The following is a 9,479-nucleotide window of genomic DNA, read 5'->3' on the forward strand; positions in this document are numbered from 1 at the left end:
TGATGCCACCCGGATCCGATAATATGCGGATCCCTCGTCATGCCCGTTTTACATGCAATTCCATCCGGATCCGATAATTTGCAGATCCGTCTTCAACACCGGCATCTCCCAGTACGATCCAGATCCGATAAAGGAAAATGATTAAATTTTTATTAAAACGGGAAACTATTTCTTAATACGCATTGGTAGAAGATCCCTGCAAAGAAAACCCCAAAAAAATTATAATAATCCAAGCTAAACAAGAAAATTGAAATTAGTGTTAGATCCTAAAAACTAAAATCAAAATCAAAATTGATGAGATAGCAAATTGTATTTCTGTAAAAATTAAAAAAATTATTAATTTAATAAAAAAGATGGACATAAAGACAAAGAGAGCAAGATGAGAGAAATTATTATTGAAAAAAAAAGTTTAGATGGTCGGATGTGAAGAGGAGGTGGGCGGTAGCTGAAGAGAGGAGAGTTGATTGCCGGAAGAGATGACTGCGAGGCACAATACAGTGCAAGATGTATTTGGAGAGATTTAACAATTTGGAGAGGTCAGAGAAACATAGCTTTTGTTCTCTCTCGTTTTGCAGGCCATTATAATGTTAATATATTTTTTAATAGTAACTGAATAAGAAGCAATAAAAAAATTAATTAACTAATTAATTATAGAAAAAAACCAACGGATTCCGACATTATCTTCACTTAAATTAAAAACTTATATATATATATATATATATATATATGATGTGAATCCTTAAATTGACGTGACTATTAAATGATGTGAATCCTTAAATTGACGTGACTATTAAATGATGTTGAAAATAAATTGATGTTTTTATTATTATCATATATATATATATATGATGGTAATAAAAATATCAATTTATTTTCAACATCATTTAATAGTCACGTCAATTTAAGAATTCACAAAAATAAATAATGAATTATAATTTTTTTCTTTAAGTTACCATTGATTTCTACGGATCGATTTTGTCTTTTTGGGCTAAACAATTAAAACGTTGTTAAGATTAATTAAAATGAAAATTTTAAAAAATAATTTATGTGTACTCATAATTTATATGAGAATTTTAAAATTTTTTTTAATATGAAAGTGTTATTTTAAAATTTTAACACAAAAAAAATTTTGGTCACATTTATGAATTATTTATTGGAACATAAGATTCAAGAACTTTTTTCGGTTTTATAAGCTATGCCCGATCTATCTTTCTTTAAAGTTCTAAACAATGTTTTAAAACTCGAGCTGACTTGATTAGTTTAACATGGTTCAACCAGGACCCAACCATATCACTAAGTTGAATCTTAGACAAAACCACAACACTTAAACTAGGATTTGATCAAGATGACCCAATTTGTTACCAAGTGACCCAACTAACTCAAAGCTAGGTCACCGGGTATGTCCAAATTACTACTTTAATATTTATGTTAATCTTTTTGTTAAAAGTTTGTATTGTATTACTTTTTATGTATCATATTATTATTTGTTTAAATTTGTATTTTAAATTATATTAGACTATTATGACATGTTTGTTGGATTTTATTTATGATGTTAAGTTGATATTTATAAATTATAAAAAAAACTATTTGTTTATTTTACCCTTGTATCATTGCTTTTCAAATTATTAGTAATTTATAGTGCATATCTTATATATTCATATGCAATTAGAATTATATATCTATATATATTCATGACTAGATTAACTTCGGATCGATAGTTGATCCGTGAACGAGGAGCTTTCCTAGCATGGATGGATTTAGCTTGGGACAGTGGGAGCAATTCCCCCATTTAATTTTTGAAATTTTATTTTTACATCACAATTTTTTAGTAAAAACTGTGTTCTGTTTGTGTCTCTATTTGTGACCTGTGATCATTGTACCTGGCAGCCCATGCAACTTATACACATGATCCAGAAAAGCTTGAGCAACAACATTAGCTGTATATGGATGAGCAAGATCAATGAAGTGTATAAATTTAGTTAGCATGTCCACTATAACCATAATCATTGACTTGCCCTGAGATTTGGGTAATCCTTCTATAAAATTGACTATAATTTTAGTAAAAACTCCTTGTGGTGGTTTCAATGGCTGTAAAGTACCTCATATTTGTTTTGTTGACAAACTGCACATGTTACGCCCTGACCCTAGTCGGGCACGTGGCAATCACCACGACAACAAGGAGTGGACCCTATAGCGTCCCACCTCCTAGTCACCGTAAGGCTCAAAACAACCCTACCAACACAACTTACTAAAGAAAGAGACAAAATCCACAACAGAACCAGCCAGGGTTCCAAATACAACCAAAAAGTACAAATACAAGAATAGTACACAAAACTCAAGTCTAGTGGATCCATAAAGTTTACATGCACACTACACACTAACCTAAACAAGGGAAAAAGGTAGGTCACTCTACTACTTGCCCAGCACAACCTAGTCCAACATTGCAGTCTAAGAAAGGGGAAAAGAGAGTAGTGAGTAACAGGTGTTACCCAGTGAGTAGTGACAGTATAGGTGTAACAAAGTAATAAAGTACTTCAATTAGTAGTAATCATAATAGTAATAACATATAAAAGGAGTTCTAAGTATTCAACAGATTAACAGATAACACAATGATTTATAAATAGTACAAGTAAGTAACATTTTCCAACACATTGAGCACCGCTCAAAATATAGGTTGGCCTCAAACAATTCCCAAGCTAATCGTGGCCGCGACTAGCTACAGGACCACTAAGGTGTTTTAAGATTTTTAAAATTCAATATGCTGCTTTCCTTGGTGTTGACCACTGAGATCCCCGTGTGGTGACCCCGGGTTTCTCACATATAAGAACCCCCTATCAATGGCTCCACGCACTTCTTGACCCGGGTAAACTCAAGATTGACCACGCCGCCTCCCATCAATCCGGACCATGGAACTCCACACTGCAGTGTCGGACTAAAGTCCGTAGTCACCATCAAAATCAAATGCCACAATATAATTCTTTCCAATTCCAACTCGAGGAATCCAACATCCAAATGTCCAAATAAATATATATACATCAAATCATATTCCATGTATACATGTAAACATGCTTCTTTCAAAATAAATATGTATTAGTATACTAGAATCATCTTTGCCAAATAACTCCATGCTCAAAATATCCATATATATATATATATACATATCAAATGAAACTTGGCATATCATCAAATTTAGGTCATAAAACACAGAAAGAAATACTATAATACTCTTATTAAATCTATGCGATTACGAATTTAACCAATCACAGAACCAGTCGTCTCGCCTCGAGACGCGCTCACTGGTTGGCAATTTCCTTCCCCATAGAGGATGCTTCGCCACCTAGAATCAAGCAGTGAATCCAAGAACAAATGAACACATGAATGGAAACTAAAATGCATGCAAATGTAAGGTTTTATGTCGAACATGTAACTCTAGGTTGCTATAGTGTTGCTACAGTAATACCAGCCTTTAAACTATGGTTTCTTGCCGATTTACAATACCAAAACACGAAATTTCTTTACAAACATACACACAAACGAATAACCACGACACTAGCTTCGATTTGAGCCTAAAAACTACTCAAACCAAGGTTTATTTCTAGGGTTTCAAAGATTTTCAAAAATGATTAACAAGCTTAGGAGAATGAGAGGAAGTAAATAGGAGTGTTGATTCATTGGGAAAACTCGACGGCGATTTCTTTTTTTTTTTTTAAAACTTGGGTATTCGGTAGAATGGAAGAAAGAAAAGAAGAAGAAGAAGAAGAAAAAAGAATGAGAGAAAGGAAGGAAGCCACATTGGCTTCTTATCCTCTCATTTAAATTTTCAATTTTTTTTTTGAAATAAGGAAAATTACCAGAATGCCCTTAATAATAGAAAATAGAAAGAAAAGAGTCCAAAGAACGTTTTGCCCTTGGTTTTTGGCTGGTTTTCACATACAACCAACTGTGAAATCATGCAAGGATGCCAATAGTGTTAAATGACCATTTAACCTTTAATGCATGCACAAGAATCTAAAAAGGCATGAGGTCAAAAATCAATACAGGGTATTACAGCACAACTCCTTATGTACTCCCTCATAAATCTATACTACTGAAGCCAGCCTCCTCCCTGTAACTGACACTCCTGAATGACCCCCAATAGCTGAATCATGGTAAAGTTCTAAGAATTTGCTCTTTAAATTTTCTAAATTACCCACCACCAGTTTACCTTTTCTTCTTAGCTCACCATTTTGCCAACTATAGCTTGGATGTAAATTTGGATCACTCTGTGCATCCAAAATAATTTTCTTCAAAATTGTATCTTCTTCCCACTCTCTATTAACTACTGCCATAAGTTGATGAGGAATGATATATGCAACAATTGTTGAAACTGAAATTCCAATTGATCTAGGAAGAGCATTTGCTGCTTGATTCTCCACTCCCTTCTTGTATTGAATTTCAAAATTTTAGTTGCATTTCTGTTAACTCAGCTTGCAGAGTAGATGTGGTTAACTTTTCCTCCAAAATATTTTTTAAATTAATGTGATCAGTTCTGATAATAAAATGTACAATTATCAGATAATGCTCCCAATGATTAATTGCAAGCATAATTGCTAACAATTTCTTTTCATATGTTAAAGCCAATTGCTTTTTATTTGATAATGCCTTGCTAATAAAAGTAATTCTCTGCATTAGAAACGACCCTATACCATTTCTTGATGCCTCTGTTTCTAGAATAAAAGTCTTGGAAAAATCTAGTAAAACTAATACATGTGCAGATACCATTGCCTGCTTCAATTCTTTAAAAGCTTTTTGAGTTCCTTCTATCCAAATATAATCTCCTTTATTGAGTAATCCATTTAATGGTTTTTCTATCTTTTTATACCCTTACACCAATCTTCTGTAATAACCTGTTAGGCCCAAAAAACTCTCTAATTGTTTAACATTCTAGGGTGTTAGCCAACTTTGAAATGCTATTATCTTCTTTGGATATGTTTGAATTCCTTATGCAAAAATTTTATGTCCCAAATACTCTATACTTCCAACTCCAAATTGACATTTACTGCCCTTTGCAAATAGCTGTTGCTTCCTCATTAATCAGTAACACTTGTTGCAAGTGTTGCAAATGCTCACTTTCATATTAACTGTACACTAGAATATCATCAAAGAATACAATGACAAATTTCCTCAATAGAGTCTTAAAACCCGAATTCATCAATGACTGAAAAGTTGTAGAGGCATTGGTTAAGCTAAAGGGCATCACCACAAACTCATAATTTTCCTCATGAGTCTTGAATGTTGTCTTATGAATTTCTTCATTTATTATAACTTGCCAATAACCAAGCCTTAAGTCTATTTTTGGAAAAAAATAGTAGTTCCCCCTAGCTCCTCAAATAATTTCTTAATCGAGGGAATTGGAAACTTATCTTTGACAGTTATTTTATTTAGAGCCCTATAGTCCACACACATTCTTCAAGTTTGATCTTTTTTCTTCACCACAAAACACTGGGCTAGAAAATGGAGTGGTACTATTTCTGATTACTCCTGAACTCAGCATTTCTTTGATCATATCTTTAATCACATTCTTTTGTACTAAAGCATATCTATAGGTATTAGCATTAACTGGTTGGGAGACATGTTTTAATATAATTATGTGATCAAATTTCCAGCAGGGTGGTAAATTCTTTGGATCTTGAAATACATCTGCATACTGCAACATTAATTCAGTTAATGTAGCCATTCATGCTGATTCAGGACTTCATCATTCAGAGATTTCACTCCTTCCTTGCACTGAAATCCATCAAGTTCCTTAATATTTATTACATTAAGAGCCTGTCCATGCCCAAACTAATCTACTTGAAATAAATATAGTTTTCCCTAATAGCTCAAAATTCATAGTCAACTCAGTAAAATTCCAAGTAATTATACCCAAAGTCTTGAGCCACTGAATTCCCAAAATTAAGTCATAGCTTTCTAGAGGCAACAAATACACATTTGTGCTAAAGTCTTGCTATTGCATAGTCCATTGGAATCCATGACACATAGCTTCACATTTTAATTATTCCTAACCATTAGCAACTTCCACCAAAATTTCCAGGAACCTTCACCACTACACACTTCATCTATTTAGCCAACCTCACACTAAGGAAGTTATGAGTACTGCCAGTATCAATCAAAATGTGTAATTTCTTTTTCCCACAATTACCTTTAATCATCATAGTTTGGTTACTTCTAGTTCCCCACATAGCATTCAGAGATAATTGGTCATCCTGAATTGTATCACAAACTTCTATCTCATCTTCTTCAACATCATTATTTTCTTGCTCATCAATAACTTCTTTGATCTGTCAAAATATACACCTGCCTTTTTCTTACACTTGTGTCGTGGAGTATACCTTTCATCACAACAATAGCATAAGTTCTTGGTCCCTCTTTTCATCTATTTCTTTACTAGTAAGTAAACCAGGTTTTATTATTGGAATTTTTCTAGATTTTGGTGGGTTATAGTCTTTTTCTGGTGCCCTAGTCGAAGCAGTAATTGTGGAAGGCTTAACATTTGAAATAGCTATTGAATTCTCAACCTATTTATAAATAGGTTTTGGCTTTTGCTGCAATGATGCCACATATATCTCTTGCAATCTTACTAGAGACTAAGCTTTGGCTAGAGTCTTGGGTTTTAACATTCTAACAAGCATCTGCAACACATCATGCAATCTAGACAAACAGAAACTAATAGATTGTTCCTCAGTAATACCTGCCTTAGCACGAGCAGATGTATAGTGGGGGCAGTGGGGACAATTTTCCCCACTGAATTTCATAAAATTCAAGGATAGTTATGTAATTTTCTTTCATTTTTGCAATTAACCCCCTCAAAAACCCAGAAATAAAACATATATGAAAATAATTATAAATTTTTATGAATAGTTATATGAAGATTTTTATTTAATAAACCTTAATTTTTAATTCAATTTTCCCATTCCCAACTAAGAATCCCAAGTTCCCAAATCCTAACCCTATCTTCTGATTCTTCTCCGTCTGAGACTCTGAGCGTTTCTCCTTTCTCCCTCCAAGCGTGTCTCTCGTCTCTCCTTTCATAGTCTTTCCTTTCTTGGTTTCTCTTCTATCAGTCTCTATATTCATTCATCTTGGTGAGTTGGTGATTAGATATGGACCAAGGACCATCCGGTCATCTTCAGGTCTTCGAGTCTTCAACACTCCTCCACCAATGAGCTGTGAGCAGGTTGATGATGACACGATGCCGGCAAGTTCTTATTCTCAGAATCTCATTCTTTGGTAAGGCTAGAGTGGAGTTCTTTCAATTTTTTTATTTTTAAGTTTTTGAGTCAATTTTGTTACTTTGGATTGAATGTTGATTGTGTTCAATTGTTGTTGTATTTGTGTTGAATGTTGACTGTTACACTAGAATGAATGTTTTGTGGATTGAATTCTTGTGATTTATTGAAATATTTCATTCAAATGCCTCCATGTTTCAATTTAGTTTATTTTTTTAGTCTAATGTTTCTATGAATAATCCCTTTGGAGTTTGGAATACTTATTTTTTTGAAAACTCTACAAGACTACAATGTGAATCAAACAATACAATCTAACTTTCTTATATTCTACTTGAAATTTCTTGAATTTGAATGTAACAAATAAATATTAGTTACACTACAAGAAATCAGTGATTTCGCGGCACTCATTTCCCGGCAGTTTGACCTAAACGGAAGCTAGTGTTGCACATTGGGGCGGTTTACACGGTAGTTAAATGAACGGCCGGTGATATTTTTCATTTGGTGGCAGTTTTTGGTTAAAACGGCCGTGAATTCTGTGGTATTGGTGGCAGTTACATCTGAACAGCCGAGGATGCTGTGTAATAGGCGACAGTTGTGTAACAAACCACCAAGAACGTTATTATTTTCCCGTTGGACGACAATGACTCCTTTCTTTTCTCTCACCCCCAGCCTAGCCGCTTCTCTTGTTAGGGTTTTTCCACTTTCCCTTTTCCCTCTCTCTCCTCTTCCCGGCCATCTCTCTCCTCTTCCCTGCCATCAATCCATCGATCCATCCGAGTTTGCTGCCTTTGATCGTTAACCAACAAGCCATCAACCTCTTGTTTCATTCAATCTTGGCTTTTCACTCATCTCCACGGTAAATCATATCATTTTAAAACATTATTGGTGATCTTGTTTTTTCAAGCCATCAATTGATGATCAGGTTGCTTTCTTGTGGTTTTTACGAAGGTTTTAATTGATTCCTATTTTTTTCCTCAATTCTTATTTTGTCCTAATGTTTATTAGTTGATCTCTTTTCTCATCAATTCATTAACGATGTTTTAATGTATCTTATTTTCACGCATCAATTCTTCTCCATTGTTTGCGTATGCCCAATGTGTTAGTTGATAGCCATGCTTATGCAGTTATGCTCTAGTTCTTTTGTTGTTGCAGGTTTTGGCATTGGCTGTGGTTTTGGCATCTGTTGGGGATTTAGAGGTTTGTTTTGTTTCAGTTTTGATCCATCCTTGCTATGCTCAATCCATGTGATTGATGAATTATACATATAGTTGAAGAGTTCTTTGTGTGCTAAGCGTGATTTTTTTTTTTGTCAAAATGTGACATTATGGATTAAATTTGTAGAAATGAAAACATAGTAGACATATCACTTCACAAATCAATGTTTACTAGTAAACAAGAAAAGTTTACTTGTTAGCCTGATTCATCTCAGATCCGTGTTGACAACCCTGGTAATCTTGGCTTTAAATAAAGCTCTCATCAGTCCTGGGTTCTTGTTCTTGTTGCTGCCTTTAACTGGTGGTATTGGTATTGAGTTTGATACATTCCTGCGCGTTGTCTCCATTGAAACTGGAACAACTTTCAAGGATTGATATTTCATTCACTTCCTGGGCTGTGATTATTAGGGTTATTGCAGGTACGCAGTTTTGTGGGATGCTTCTGAGCTTTATTTGTGTTTATGTTTTTTTTTTTGCCTAATATTTGAAAGCACTTGCTGAAGCTTAGATTCATATATATATATATATATATATATATATATATATATATCTATGCCACAAAACTGGGATTTATCTCTGATGTTTTATATTCAAAATTACCTTGTATATTCATAAATTGATATGCATGGAGTATTGTCTTAAATTGTGGATTTTTTTTTAAAATTGCCTCGAAGAGTTGATTTTATACTCAGAACTGCTTGTACTATGTTAATTTTTATTAATGAATTATGATTTATTTATTTTGGTAGCTTTTTTTGATAGCTTAAATTTGTGCCTATAATGTTAGAACTAAGGTTTTTGTTTTGTTTAGAATAGATAGTGTTGCAAGACAGATGATTAAATTTATAAAAACCAGACTTTGCACCTCCTTAACCCTTGGTTTTCTTGTTTGTTTGTCTCTTGCCCTACTTAGCAACATTTACAAGGCTTTACAAAAGAAATAGTTGTTTCTTGTTCAGAGTTTGTATTCTTCAAGAGTACTATATATAATTTGCAC

The sequence above is a fragment of the Dioscorea cayenensis genome, unplaced genomic scaffold (assembly GCF_009730915.1).
Source record: "Dioscorea cayenensis subsp. rotundata cultivar TDr96_F1 unplaced genomic scaffold, TDr96_F1_v2_PseudoChromosome.rev07_lg8_w22 25.fasta BLBR01000375.1, whole genome shotgun sequence".
NCBI classification, from domain to species: domain Eukaryota; kingdom Viridiplantae; phylum Streptophyta; class Magnoliopsida; order Dioscoreales; family Dioscoreaceae; genus Dioscorea; species Dioscorea cayenensis.